Below are 14,348 nucleotides of genomic sequence, written 5' to 3'. Positions count from 1 at the left end.
TCCCGAGGTCAGGCCGCAGGTCGGGGCTCCCGAGGCAGGTGATTGGGGGAGTTCCTCCCGAGGCGGCGCCGGCTCCGGGAGCGGAGGTGCTGCCGACGGCTTGAAGAGCCGCTCCTCAAAGACGCCAGGCTCTTGGGGTTGTCGCTTGGACGCCCTCTTGGCGATGTCGTCAGTCTCCTTGTTGGTGCCATGGGGTACGTGCTGCAGCTCTAGACCCAGGAAATGCTTTTCCATTTTGCGTACCTCCGCGAGGTATGCCTCCATGTGTTCGTCCTTCGGCTCGTATACCTTTTTGGAGAAGTTGACGAGGAGCTGCGAGTCGCTCTTGATGGTGAGGCGCTTCACCCCTAGGGCCACCGCGGCCTTGAGGACGGCAATGAGGCCTTTGTACTCTGCAATGTTGTTGGAGACCTTGTCGCCTTGCTGGAAGCAGAGCTGCATGTCGTAGTAGAGCTTGTCCTGAGTAGGAGAGATGAGCACTGCTCCAGCCCCCGCGCCCTAGCGTGTGAACGCGCCATCGAAATACATGACCCAGCCATCTGGTGCTTCACTTCCTGGTGAGAAAGATCGGTCCTCGCCTACTTCAAACCCTGGGGCGTCGGTCCATTCTGCCATGAAGTCGGCGAGCATTGCCCCCTTGATGACCCTAGTTGTGCTAAACTCTAGCTGGAATGCTTGCAGGTCGATGTTCCATTCAGCGACTCTTCCAGCAGTGTTGGGGCTCCTGAGTACCCTCTCCAGCGGGTAGGCCGAGACGAGCTTGATTGGTTGACCTTGGAAGTAGTGTCGCAGCTTGCGTGAGGCCATCAGAAGCGTGAGCAAGAGCTTCTAAGGCATGGGGTACCGTGCCCTTGCATCCCGCAGTACCGTGCTGACGAAATACATCAGGTGCTCGACGAGGGCAGGAACATTGACGAAGCTTGTGCCTGCCGGCAGTTGGGGCGCCTCTTGAGATGACGGGACCTCAAGAGCCCGATCGCCTGCTGGGGCCCCTGCGGGCCCGCAAACGCCGTCCTGCGGGGCCTGGTCACCCGTTGGCCTTCCTTCAGCCCTTGTAGTGCCCTCCGGGTCCTGCATCACCTCGGCTGGTGACGCGACATGGCGTGGCAGCCCCCTGGCCTGGCGCTCCTCCCAGACCGCCACCAGAGCTGCGCTGGCGGAGTAGGGAGTGGTGGCAAGGTAAAGCACCAGGGGCTCGTGAGGGCAAGGCGCCACCATCACCGGAGGGCTGGTCAGGTATCTCTTGAGGTCTTGAAGTGCTTGGTCGGCTTCTGGGGTCCACTCGAATGGGCCCTTCTTCATCATCTTGAAAAACGGCAGGGCGCGTTCTCCCAGCTTGGAGATGAAGCGCCCCAGCGAGGTCACGCAGCTTGCAAGCTTCTGCATCTCCTTAAGAGTTTGCGGTGGGCTCATGTCTTCTATCGCCTTGACCTTCTCTGGGTTGGCCTCGATCCCCCTGTGGGACACGAGGAAGCCCAACAACTTGCCGGAAGGGACACCAAACACACACTTCTCAGGGTTGAGCCGCGAGTCCACCTGGCGCAGGCTCGCAAAGGTCTCCTCCAGGTCCTAAATCAAAGTTCTCGCCTCCCGAGACTTCACCACAATGTTGTCGACGTAGGCCTCAGCATTTCTTCCGAGCTGCCGTCCCAAGGTGTCGGAGTAATGGGCCACGGGTAGGCTAACCCAGGCCCAGAACCTTTCAAGACATCGGGGCAGGCTGCACCTCTCAAGACCCCAGGACAAAGAGCCACCATCTGAGAGTCGGCTGCGAGGCAGCCGACTGCCCACTCGCGGCCGAGTCTCGAGGACGACTTCAGGATGAGCCGACTCCTGACTGGCGACTTCCAGAGAAGCCGGCAATGGGGAGTCGGCCCGCGATGCCAACAACCCCCATGCCCTCATAAAGAGGGACGGGACGGGGAGTGGCCACAGTAAGGTCCACTCCCACCCTTTTCCAAGGGCAGGCATGGCCACAGTACGCCGTACCCGCGGAGATCTCCGCCCGGCGCGACATTGTTGCCATGCCGGCCCTGACGTCAGCCCCAGTGGGCGGAGTCCTGTGCCCACGACGGCCTGCTGGGCGGGCCCCAGGAGTCGGCGGAAGACGGCGGCCAGAGAGACTGACGGCTGGGCCCGCGTCCAGCCGGATTACCATTGTACCCCTGGGGGGTAGGCCTATATAAACCCCCAGGGCACCCATGCAAAGGGTTGGAATCCATTAGCACTAGACCAGATCATATAGGAAGGAGAGAGCTAGCCTTGCCTTCTCCTACCTCCAGGAAACAGCTCAAGGAGCAACCGTGTACACACTTTGCCATAGTGATCATGCGGAGACCCCGCAGAGCAGCAGTAGGGGTATTATCTCCACGGAGAGCCCCAAAGCTGGGTAAGATTTGCCGGCATGAATGCCTTCGCCTTATCCCGTTTCCAGGCACCGGTGAAGTTCTACTCGCTCCCACCATGATAAGCCATCCTTTGGCATATGTCGCACCCAACCCCCGACATTTGGCGCCCACCGTGGGGCCTGGTGCACCATCGTCCGGAGACCTACTCTGGACGGGAACCCTTTTTCTCCCTGGCGAGTGTAGCCAGCCTGGCACGCCAGACGGAGTTTGCGCTGATGCACTGCATGGCGCTGAGATCGCCTGCACAGCCAGCTGCCTCGCTGATCTTGTCGGCCAGGTTCGCCTCTCCGATGAGCCTGCATCCGACGCAGGCACGGGTGGCCCCGAGAGCCTCCTCGCGGGCCTCCTTGACCAACTCCACGTCGCCGGCGAGCCTGCCGTGGACTTGGAGTCTGTAGGCTCCACCAACCCGATGCTGGTCGACTCTGACACCGCGTCACTCGACGCGTTCCCCACCAATGTCGTGGTCTACGACGAGCCGCTCCCTCGCGCGGAGAGCGACGGAAGCACCGTCACAGAAGTGCTCGTCATCAATCATGACGAGCATCCCGGCGGAGGAGCGCATGACCAACTTGGCGCGGCACTGCAAGACCTGACCGCGCCCATTCCGGAAGACGCTGACGCGGAGACGTTGGAGGCGCGCCGCCTTCAGCTCGTCGAAGGCGCGAAGAAGCTGGCTAGCATGAGACGCTTGTTAGAAGCCTACCAGCGTGAGATGGATCGTGCTGTAGGTGGCTCTCCAGCCCCAACTGGGCCCAGCCGCCTAGGCGCGGTCCAGCAGCGCGGCGTGGCCATCGCCAACCTATTCGGGGCAAATCGCCCTGTGTACGCCATGCCTGCGGAGAACATTTGAGCCGCCCAGGCGGCGGCGGACGAGCTGGACAACTTCGAGGGTGAAGAGCGCCACCTGATGGTGGAGCGAGTCTAGCAGCTCCTCGACGCGGCTGCCGCGCAGAACGAGGCCGGCTGACGCACAGAGGCGCCACGGCAACAAAACAACGACCCGCCTCCATGCCGAGACCAAGGCGCGACGTCTAGGATGCCGACTGGCGGCGCCCGCGGAAGAAAAGACAAGGATCCAGTTGTCAACTGCAGTCGGACTCGCGTTACCATAGAGCGCGACCAAGATGGCCGCCCGAGAGCAATGGAACGACGGGACGACTGTCCGCCTCCTCCTCCTCGCAAGGAAAGGCGAGTCTCCCCGCCGCCTGTTGACCATCTGACTCTCGGCGACCGCCTTGGCCGCCGAGAGGGAGTCGGAGAAAACAACGCCCGCCACCGGATCGACCGACTTCACCGATCCCTGGCACTGGAAGAAGAAGACTAGTTGGGTCCGCCTTGTTTCGGGCCCCGCATTCGAGACGAGCCCTTTCCCAAAGGGTTCGTGCTCCCAAGAGACACGCCCAAGTACACCGGCTCCGTGAAGCCAGAGGACTGGCTGGTTGACTACTCCACGGCCGTCAACATAGTGAACGGCAACAAGTGTGTTGCCATAAAATACGTTCCACTCATGCTCCAGGGCACGGCCCGGACATGGCTGAACAGCCTGAAGCCCCGCAGCATCAATAGCTGGGTCAATTTCACTGATGCATTCGTCCGCAACTTCACAAGCATGTACAAGCGTCCTCCCAAGCCTCGTCAGCTTTCCTTGTGCGTGCAAGGCCCCAACGAGTCGACTCGCGACTACCTCACGCGTTGGGCCGAGCTTCAGAACTCCTGCGAGGGCGTGCATGAGGTGCAGGCTATCGAGTACTTCACCGTCGGGTGCAGAGAAGGAACCCTCCTCAAGCACAAGCTCCTTTGCGATGAGCCAGAAACCCTCAACGAGCTGCTGAGCATAGCAGACAAGTATGCCACCGCCGACTCCTCCATGAAGGCGGAGATTCAAGTTAGTGTGACTGGCAAAGTGGCCCCTCAGGCTCCTAGAACTCCGGCTGGAGATGCCAGTCGGTGACAACAGCAGAGCGACCACAAGCACAAGGCCCCACAGCCGGCTTCCAGCAGCCGGCAAGTGGTGACAGTCGAAGACCAGCAGCCGGAAGGGCAGCCTCCACCCAAGCGATAGAAAGGCGGCAAGCCCAACTGGTTGCCGGCTTTCTCATACGAGCAGACTCTGGATGGTCCTTGCAAGTTCCACAGCGGCGCGAAGCCGTCGAACCATATCACCCGGAAGTGCCACTGGCTCACCAGGATCGCCAAAGGAGATGGCCACCTGCCTCCCCCGCCTGCTGGGCAGCAGCCTCCGCCTCCGCCCCAGCAGCCGGCTGTCAGGCCAGTCGGTGCAGTACAAGACGAGTACCCCGAAGAGCACGGAGCCTACGTGGTATTTACCAGCGTAGCTGATGATCGACGCAGCAGGCGGCTGCAGCAGCAAGAGGTGAATGCAGTAGCATCAGAGACACCAGAATTCATGCACTGGTCCGAGAAGCCTATCAGCTGGAGCAGAGCTGATCACCCAGAGGTGATGCCGAGTCCGGGCTCCTATGCCTTGGTCTTGGATGCCACCTTTGCCACAGATAGACGAGCTGCTCGTTTCTCGCGAGTTCTGATAGACGGAGGCAACATCATCAACATCATGTACAAGGACACCATGGAGAAGTTAGGGATCAAGCAAAGACAGCTTCAGAACAGCCGGACTGTATTCCACGGCATTGTTCCTGGCCTTTCCTGCTCACCAATCGGCAAGATCCTGATGGACGTCCTCTTTGGAGACAAAGATCACTTCCGCCGAGAGTCAGTTTGGTTTGAGGTGGTGGATCTCGAGAGCCCGTACCATGCATTACTTGGCCGACCCACCCTGGCCAAGTTCATGGCGGTCCCCCACTACGCCTACCTCAAGATGAAGATGCCTAGTTCCAAGGGGATTCTGACCGTAGCTGGCGACTATCGGAAGTCGTTTGCCTGTGCGGCTGAAAGTAGTCGGTTGGCCGAGTCCCTGGTGATCGCGGCCAAGAAGCGGCTCCTTGACCAGGTTGTGGCGATGGCCGGCAAGCAGCTAGAGGTGTCACCTAACCCCAAGGAGTCGGAGGCTGAGGGTTCGTTCAAGCCAGCCAAAGAGACAAAGAAGATACCCTTGGATCCGGAGCACCCAGAGAGGTACGCCGTCGTAGGCGCAAACCTCGACAGCAAATAGGAAGGCGAGCTCGTTGATTTCCTCCGTGAGAATCGGGACATCTTCGCATGGTCCCCGAAAGACATGCCAGGTGTACCGACGGAATTCGCCGAGCACAAGTTACATGTCCGATCTGATGCGAAGCCAGTCAGGCAGCCCTTGCGCCGCCTATTAGAAGAAAAGAGAAGAGTTGTCGGAGAAGAGATAGCCCGACTCCTAGCAGCCGGCTTCATTATGGAAGTATTCTTTCCAGAGTGGCTAGCCAACCCGGTCCTAGTACTGAAGAAGAACAAGCAGTGGCGAATGCGTATTGACTACACAAGCCTCAACAAGGCTTGCCCCAAGGACCCGTTTGCTTTGCCAAGAATTGATCAGGTGATATACTCCACAGCCGGATGCGAGCTGTTCAGCTTCTTGGATGCATATTCAGGATATCACCAGATCAAGCTGAGCCCGGTTGACAGGCTAAAAACCGCCTTCATCAGACCGTTTGGAGCCTTCTGCTACCTAACCATGACGTTCGGCTTGAGGAATGCCAGCGCCACCTTTCAGCGTTGCATGCAGAAGTGCCTCCTCAAGCAACTCGGCAAAAACGCCCACGTCTACGTGGACGATGTGGTGGTGAAGACGGAGAAGCATGGAACACTGCTGGAAGACCTCAAGGAGACCTTTGAGAACCTGCGCCGATTCCAGATCAAGCTCAACCCTGAGAAGTGCGTCTTTGGAGTACCAGCCGGCCAACTCCTTAGTTTCCTGGTCTCTGAACGTGGCATAGAGTGCAAACCTGTAAAGATCAAGGCCATTGAGAGGATGGAGGTACCCAGCTGACTGCTGGACGTGCAAAAGTTCACTGGCTGCTTGGCGTCCATCAGCCGATTCATCAGTCGGCTGGGCGAGAAAGCTCTCTCCTTATACCAGCTCATGAAGAAGACCACTTTTTCGAGTGGAACCACAAGGCGGACGAAGCCTTTCTCCAGTTGAAGAAGATGTAGACTACTCCACCCGTTCTGGCGGCTCCGACTCCTAAGGAGCCCATGCTCCTGTACATCGCCGCCACCAGCTGGGTAGTCAGCACAGTCATTGTAGTGGAACGCAAGGAGGAAGGCAAGGCACTACCTATCCAGAGACCGGTATATTACCTGAGCGAAGTGCTGTCGACCTCCAAGCAGAACTACTCCCACTGCCAGAAGATGTGCTATGGCGTGCACTTTGCCGCCAAGAAGTTGAAGTCTTACTTTCAAGAGCATCCAATCACTATGGTCTGCACGGCCCCACTTGCCGAGATCATCGGAAGCCGAGATGCTTCTGGCCGAGTGGCCAAATGGGCCGTAGAGCTGGCTCCCTACACCATCTACTACCAGCCCCGCACCGCCATCAAGTCACAAGCACTGGCTGACTTCCTCGTCGACTGGGCCGAGACCCAGTACCTACCACCAGCGCCCGACTCCACCCATTGGCGGATGCATTTCGATGGCTCCAGGATGCGCACCGGCTTGGGAGCCGGCATTGTCCTCACTTCTCGTAAAGGCGACAAGCTCAAATACGCACTGCAAATCCACTTTGCCGCCTCCAACAATGTCGCCGAATACGAGGCGCTCATTCATGGGCTCCAGCTTGCCAAAGAACTTGGCATTCACCGGATCATGTGTTATGGCGACTCGGACTTAGTGGTCCAGCAGTCGTCTGGCGACTGGGACACCAAAGATGCAAACATGGCGAGTTACCATTTCCTCGTGCAGCAACTCAGTGGATATTTCGAGGGGTGCGAGTTCCTCCATGTGCCAAGAAACGACAACGACCAAGCAGACGCCCTGGCACGAATCGGCTCTACCCGCCAAGCAATACCATCCGGCGTCGCCCTTCAGCGCCTCCTCAAGCCGTCTGTCAAGCCTTCACCAGAATCAGACTCCATCTTTATGCTGGCTCCCCCCGAAGAAGTCGGATCCGATTCCAGAGCCCCAGCAGACGGTACGAGGATTTTGGCAGATGGCTCCAAAGCGCCACAGTCGAAGCCAGCCCAGGGACTGCAAAACCCGGCCTGGGGACTGCGGCGGCCAACCCGAAGACTCTAGAACTCGGCCCAAGGGATGCACCAGTCGGCCCGGGGACTTCATTAATCCAGCAAGCGGTTGCTGACTCCAGCCCACCGCCTCCCAGCCTGGGGACTGCGGCGGCCAACCCGAAGACTCTAGAACTCGGCCCAATGGATGCACCAGTCGGCCCGGGGACTTCATTAATCCAGCAAGCGGTTGCTGACTCCAGCCCACCGCCTCCCAGCCCAGCCACCCTCGTCCAAGTCGCAGTTCTGGCAGTCGAAGAAATAGCAGCACCCTCATGGGCCCAGCCCATCCTCAAATACCTGGTGAGCAAAGAGCTGCCGACTGATGAGATCTTAGCTCGGCAAGTACAACGCCAAGAGGCAGCCTACACCATAGTCAACAGAGAGCTGGTCAGGCGCAGCGTCACTGGTGTCTACCAGCGCTGCATAGAACCAGAGCAAGGCCAAGCAATTCTCAAAGACATCCATCAAGGCGAGTGTGGCCACCATGCGGCTTCAAGAGCACTCGTCGCCAAAGCCTTCCGACATGATTTCTTTTGGCCAACGGCCTTAGAAGAGGCCAATGAATTGGTCCAAAAATGCAAAGGGTGCCAGAAGTTCCGCTCCAAGCCGCATCAGCTGGCTTCTGCACTCAAGACCATCCCCATTGCCTGGCCCTTCACAGTTTAGGGCCTAGACATGGTGTGACCATTCAAGACGGCACAAGGTGGCTTAACTCAATTACTTGTCGCGGTGGACAAGTTCACCAAGTGGATAGAAGCGAAGCCAATCAAGAAATTGAATGGTCCGACTGCCATGACTTTCATTTCCGACATCACAATTCGGTATGGTGTACCACACAGCATCATCACCGACAACGGCACAAATTTTGCCAAAGGCGCCTTGGCCCGTTTCTGCGCGACGCAGGGCATCCGACTGGACCTAGCGTCCATCACCCATCCACAGTCAAACGGCCAGGTGGAGCGAGCAAACGGCCTCATCCTGTCCGGCATCAAGCCCTGACTGGTCGAGCCTCTAGAGCGCTCGGCTGGCTGCTGGCTCGATGAGTTGTCAGCCGTCCTCTGGAGTCTGCGCACGACTCCAAACAAGTCAACCGGCTTCATGCCTTTCTTCCTCGTCTACGGTGCTGAAGCCGTCATCCCAACGGACATAGAGTTTGATTCCCCGTGAGTCACCATATACACCGAGGAAGAAGCAGAAAAAGCACGGCAAGACGACGTTGATCTGCTGGAAGAGGGCCGGCTGTTGGCACTTAGCCGGTCCAGCATCTACCAGCAGAGCCTGCGCAGATACTACAACAGGAAGGTCAGGCCGAGATCTTTCCAAGAGGGCGACCTTGTGCTCCGACTGATCCAGCGAACAGCCGGCCAGCACAAGCTGTCGACGCCTTGGGAAGGCCCCTTCATCATCAGCAAAGTGCTGGGCAATGACTCCTACTACATGATCGACGCTCAGAAGCCCCGAGCACGCAGGAGGGACCACTCCGGCAAAGAGACAGAGCAGCCATGGGATGCAAATCTCCTCCGAAAATTTTACAGTTAAACGCAGTATGTACCATGCTACCTTTTGTATTAAAAGTACCAAGACTTCGGGGCCCCCCGAGAAGAGCTCTGGGATTGCCCTCTTTTATCTATATGATAAGAATTATGCCTTCAAGTATATTACTCTTTGTTATGCCGCTTGGCACCGGGTTCGACTAGTCGGCCCGGGGACTTGCCGCCCTGCGCTATGAAATGCTTCCTGCAGCCGGACAAGTAGTGTGTGGCGCCTAAGACATCTCCTGTCAGAAGCCGCAGCTCGCAGAGCGACTGTCTGGTGGGCAGGAGTAAGGAAGAATGGGCGTCCACATGAAAAATGGATAAGGACTCAAAGCATAAACATAGCTTAAAGTCGGCTTCCAGCCTTTTTTCGCAAACCGACTCTTGAACAGTCGGCTTGCCGCCTTCTATCTGACTTGCTAAACAACTCTAAAATGGCTAAGTACCTGCCTTCCCAAAGTGACCAAGAATTTGATCCAGCAGCAGTCCGCAGAGCGGCTGTCCGACTGACAAAGACGGCAACTGAGGGAAGGCGGCAAAGGAAAAAGCCAAAAGAGCAATGAGCAAGAAAAGATAGAAGTCGGATGAATATTTACATAACAAAGGCCCTTGGCCGAACCTTCGAGCAGAAGTTCAAAATACACCCCGCGGGTGGAATTGTGCGAATTAACAAGTTCTTCAAAGACTATTAAAACAGATAAAACAAAGATAAGGTGGCATCCTAGGAGGCGGCAGACGGGTTCGGAGGATCGGAGGAGACGGCAGTGTTGGATGTTGGGGTGGCCGGCTGGGCGGTCTCGGCTTGATCACCTCCGGCGGCAGTCGGCTCGGGCGGGCTAGGCTCGTTGCTGGAGGCGCGGTCGAGCCGAGGCTGGTCGTCTACTCCGTCTTCCGGTGCCTCCGTCTCGCTTCCATCCTCCGCCTCGTCTTCCTCCTCGACGCTGGAGCCGGTCACCTCCGCCGAGTCCTCGCTGTAGTATGGGTTCATCCCAAACCACTCTAGCGGTACCTCCCCGCTGTCTTCAGCCCGCTCGGGGACAAAGATGCTGGTGTCGGTGTACTCGGCGATCACCGCCGAACGCTTGACAAGGGCATCTTCCGCGGCTGCCAGCTCTGGCTGGGCCTCTGACCGGAGTGTGGCCAGCCGGTCTAGGTCCAGCCCCGGATACCACGCCTTGATGAATTCCAAGGCTCGGCGCGCTCCAGCCCGGGCCGAGGAACCCTTCCAGGCCTCAAGACGGCCAGCCGCGACCTCCAGCCAGTCGGCAGTCCGACTGCGGGTGCGCGAAGCATGCATGTCTGGCCATAGGGCAGCGATCGTTTGGGCGCCGACACATTGAAGCCGGCGCAGCATCCGGTGGGCCGGCCGCAGATGAGCCCCAATGCTTAGAATATGCTCATCAAGGGTCCGGGGGGCATCAGCGGCGATCTCCGCGCCATCCGCCCTCCCGCTCCTTGCGATCAGCCTCGATAGCTTGATTGGCGGCCTGCGAGTGGCCGGGGAAGAAGTCTGCCAAGACGAAAAGAATGAAGAACAAGTCAAAAAACCAGGAGTCGGCTCAACCTATAGTCGGCGGCCCGAAGAAGAAAAGCAAAGAAGCTCACCGTCGACGAGGTCCTCGATCTCGTGGAAGCCGGAGGCCAGCATTGCCTCCTTGTCAGTCCAGGAGGAGCGCTCACTCGCAAACTCAGCCAGGAGGGCGGCCTCCTCTTCTTTCGCCTCCTTCTGCGTCTTCTTAAGCAGCTCCTTATGCTCTGCCAATTGTGCGGCCAGCAGATCGCACTCTGTGGCGAGCTTGCTGCACTCCTCCCCCTTGGCACGCAACGCGGTGTTGGCTTCGCTCGGCTGCTGTTGAAGAGTGGCATTGGCCTCTGAAGAGAAAGAAGAAAGAAGGCGTTAAGTCATCAACAAAGAAGGTCGCCGGGGAGATCCGTCCCAACTGCTCAGCAGTTGGCCTGAATCTCGGGGACTACAGCCCGCGAGTGCGCCAACGCACCCCTGCAAAGAAGAAAAAGGACTCACTCTGGCTCTCCGACAAGTCGGTGGTCCGCTTGCCCAGCTCTTCAACGTTGCAGTTGAAGGCGGTTACACGGAGGTTGTGATAGTCCTGCGACAAGTATTTCAGACAAAAGTTAGTACCCGGAACTCAGCAATTGGAGTTCCGGGCCGCTTGCTCAACAGCTGGCCCGAAACTCGGGGACTACACCCAGTGGGTGCGCTGGCGCGCCCCCACAGAGAGGAACAAGAAAACAAAGACAAAGGAGAAAGCATACCCGGATGGCTGCCCGCGATGCCAGGTGCGCCTTGGTGCAGTTTTGGATAGCGTCGCTCTCAACTCGCAGCTTTGTCTAGACATCCGGAAGCGCCTGGTTCAGCGCGCCCGTGCCGCCTCCTCGCACCCACCCAATGGGTGTGGCGCTCGTCGCTTCGGCGTCTGGGATCGTCGAGCTAGCGGTGCCGGTCTCCAAGGGGCGCGGCGCCGAAGTCGCCTTCTCAAGACGGCGGTGCGTTGGCGAGCCGACTTGAAGGAGTATCCTTGCCACGGCCTCGTCTTCAGTCGGCGGCAAGGGCGGCACCACCGGCTGTTTGCCTTGCGCGCTCCTAGACGGCGGCGGGGGCGGCGGTGGCGGCACGACCGCATCTGGCATGGAGGCGTCGCCGCCGCCCCTCTCCACGATCGGGAACTCACCGTCGGCTTCCCCTGACTGCCCCGTGAACTCCGAGGGCGGCGGCGCAGAGTTCAGAGGGGTGACGAACACTGCCGACCGCCGGTCCGCGACTTCCTTAGCCTGTCGCCTTGCCGCGACGGCGGCCTCGGCCTCCTCCAGCTTTTTCTGGGCGGAGGCCTCCGCCTTCTCGGCCTCCACTTTCTTCAGGCGGGCGGCCTCTTCCTCCTCGCGCTTCTCCTGCGCGTTCCGCTCCATCGCCTCCCGGAGGTCGGCGGCGGGGTCAATCCGCCAAGTAGTGGCAGACGTCTCCGTCGACCCCATAACGGAGGCGGCGGCAACCCTCTCAAGAGTGAGGGGAGCCCTGAAGCGAGGGAAGCATTTGCAAGACTCAGACAAGATCAACAAAGAGAAAATAAAGATAAGGGATGGAGGCGCTTACGCAAAGACCAGCGGCGGCTTCTTCACTTCCTTGCGGAAGCGGTTGGCTTTCGCGGCTGCCTCTTCCTGCTTGGTCGTGGCGGCCGCTCCCTTAAACTTCTTCGACCGGCCACCAAGTGTACTCGGCCCGGCCCGGCGCTTCTTCGCACCGCCTTGAGCATCCAAGACGGCGGAGGAACTCGCGCTTAGCTGGCTAGCCTTTGGCTGGTGACGCGGGGCGACTTCCCCCTCAGCACGTCATCAGGCCAGTCGGCGAAAGTGGTCGTTGGCCTGAAGCCGCCTGCTTCTCCTCCTCCTCCCTCGGTGTCGGCCTCCATGGCCGCCGCCCCCAAGTCAGGATCATCGACGTCGCTCTCCGCCCGATCGGGGACAAACTGACGAGCCGGGCCCATGGTGCCGGCCGAAGGATGGACGAGAGGGTTCTGATTCAAAAACAAAAAAAGGTCAGACTGGACAAGTCGGACTCGGCAACGAAAGAAACAGAAGAAGAAGGAAGACGACTTACAATAGGCGGGGGGTTGGCGCGTGAGTACGGCTCCTTGCCGAACCGCCAATCCACCGTGAGACCGCAGTTCGCGATGTAGTTCACCGTGTCCGCCACCTCCGCGTGAGGCTTGTCCTTGGAGCACATCCGACTCGGGTCCCGATGACCGCTCATCTGGCAGATCAGGTGAGGTCGGCCTTGGAGTGGGAGGACTCGGCGCGCCACAAAGGTGGCCAGCAAGTCGGCCCCGGTCAAGCCCTCCGATTGCGTCAGGACTCGGAGTCGTGCGACGGCGGCGGGCCAGCAGGAGACAACGACCTGGCTCGGTGTGACCAGCTGGGGAGCCTTCCAGCCGGCGCGCCGGCTTCATTAGCCGGCAGGTTGACCCAGTCGCCTTCTAGAGCGACGTTCTTCACATAAAAGTAGGACCACTGCCACATCTTCACCGACTTAATCAGCGCGATGGTGGGAAACGGATTGTCGGCCACTGATCTCCGCATCGCGATAAACGCACCGCACTGGGCTGGCACGTCGGCGACGTGTGTGCTAATCTTGGACTGGAAGAACTCACCCCAGAGCTCGATGGTGGGGAGAACACCGAGGAAGCCTTCGCACAGGGTGGCGAAGGTAGCCAGCAGCACCACTGTGTTCGGAGTAAGGTGGTGCGGCTGGAGCCCGTGGAACTCCAAGAAGGAGTTCAAGAAGCCGCTCGCCGGCAGCCCCAGGCCACGCATAAGGTGCGAGCGGAATATGACCCGCTCGCCCTCCTCTGGCGCCGGTGATATTTCCCCCTCCAGCGCGAGGTGGACCCGCACTAAGCCCCTGCCGGGTAGCTGCCGTGTCTTGCGGAGGATCTCGACGTCGTCGTCATCGACCTCGGAGCCGTCCCACACTCCGGAGCGCACAGCAGGAGGCGCGGCGGTGAAGGAAGAGCTCATCGCTGCGGGCGCGGCGTGGTTCGGAGCAGCAGCGGCGAGAGGAAGAAGAAGCAAGAAGGAGCGAAAGGGAGTAGGGAGGATGGGCGTGTGTGCTTCGCCGCCCCCCTCCCCCCGCCTACTTGTAGGCTCGTGGGCTGAGAAGCCCAGGGGGCAGTCATGGGATTAACTGCGCCCAGGACCCCACGACCCCCACGATTTACGACACCAAGTTACTGCATGCAATAACCGCGCGGGAACCCCAACCGTCCGCATGGCCACAACGGATCCGTTCACATGCCGAGGCACGGTAGTTGCGGGCCCCGCCTATAGGCCTGTCCCATCGCGCGCGTGGGTGGGCAGACTAGCTCAGCCATGTGGCGCCTTGCGACGGGTCCACGACGGGCGGCAACCCAGAGGCTTATCAGGCACGCCGCCTGGACTCCGCCGCGACGTTCAAACTTTTTTAGGGGCAAGTCGGCCTTAAGCAAGTCTGGCTCCAACTAGTCGGCTTGACAGAAGACGGCTAGCGAGGCCCAAATCCAACTGCCGGAAAGAAGAAACTGTTGAGGCTCCTCAACATATCGCCCTTGGTGCCTCACCAGCTTCGGGGACTACTGTCGGAGTAATGGGCCACGGGTAGGCTAACCCAAGCCCAGAACCTTTCAAGACATCAGGGCAGGCTGCACCTCTCAAGACCCCAGGACGAAGAGCCGCCTTCTAAG

This window comes from Triticum dicoccoides, chromosome 3A, assembly GCF_002162155.2.
Source record: "Triticum dicoccoides isolate Atlit2015 ecotype Zavitan chromosome 3A, WEW_v2.0, whole genome shotgun sequence".
In the NCBI taxonomy this organism is placed as follows: Eukaryota; Viridiplantae; Streptophyta; class Magnoliopsida; order Poales; family Poaceae; genus Triticum; species Triticum dicoccoides.
Note: the sequence above shows the minus strand (reverse complement) of the source record.